Here is a 1,145-nt window from a genome sequence, read left to right as displayed (position 1 = left end):
ACAAATCAAAAGCAATTTGCTACAACTGTCATCAGCCAAGACACTTTGCTAGGGAATGCAATCAACCTAGACAATTCTAGAACAACAATCCAAGAAATCAGTATCAGTACCAGAATCAGAATCAAGGCTAGCAAAGGAACTTCAATAACAATTACAACTACCAACAACCACAGAATCATCAGAAAGTAGTTTCCTAACATCAGAACTTTCAAAGAAACAATCAGAACCCTCCACAAACTACTGCAAATCCCAACAGAAACAATGTCAACCAAGCAAGAAACAAAGAGAATGTTGCATTAGCTGTACAACAACAAGAAGGTGATTTTTATTGGAGTAATCATGCTAATGACATTGAAAAGGAAATTGTAGCAGCATTCATGGCCAAGATAGAAAATGAAGCTGAAGCCTCTTCATCTCACGTACATTCAAGTCCCTCAAAACTTTAATTACTTGAAATGAATGAATCATTAAGAATAAAAGTGGGAAAGTTACAAAGTGAGTGTTTTATAAGGCAAAGTATGATCAATGTCTATGAGGCAAGTGACGTGACGTATGATGAAAGAATTAAAAGTTTGGAATAGGATTGATGGATAGTTACATGGTTCAATCTATATATGTCACTAAAATAGAAGGATTGAAGAAGATGTTTCTTGATGAAAAGTTGAAGAACACTACACTTCAAGTTGAAAATGATTTCTTGAAAAATTTTGTTTCAATTAGAAATATTTATGGGAAATTAAACAAGATCAAGGAGGAAGATAGATACTAAGCTGTTCCTCCACCATTAAATGACATTGACTCATTAAGGTTGATAAAGAAAAGAGAAATGAATTCCATGATCAGTTTAGAGAGGTGTTTAAGAAAAAAGAAGATTTCATTGAAAACTATAAGTTGGTTGAAGTTGATGAAAAGGGAGAGTTTGTGATGAAAGAGGAAGTGAAAGATGAGAAATGTGCTGAAATATCTGTTAGTGTGCAAGTTTCTGAATATGACTTTGATGAAGATTTCTTGAATAGAGATGACTTGAGTGATTCAAGTGATAAAAGCTCAAGCAACGAAAGCCTTAAGAAAGAAAAGAATGACAGAAAGGAGCAAAAGAGCAAGATTCCTTTGTTACCTAAGATAACTCCGAAAATAAGAAGGCA

Source organism: Bidens hawaiensis, unplaced genomic scaffold, assembly GCF_021521415.1.
Source record: "Bidens hawaiensis isolate Kalapana, Puna unplaced genomic scaffold, B.hawaiensis_p1.1 tig00038202_1, whole genome shotgun sequence".
Lineage (NCBI taxonomy): Eukaryota > Viridiplantae > Streptophyta > Magnoliopsida > Asterales > Asteraceae > Bidens > Bidens hawaiensis.
Note: the sequence above shows the minus strand (reverse complement) of the source record.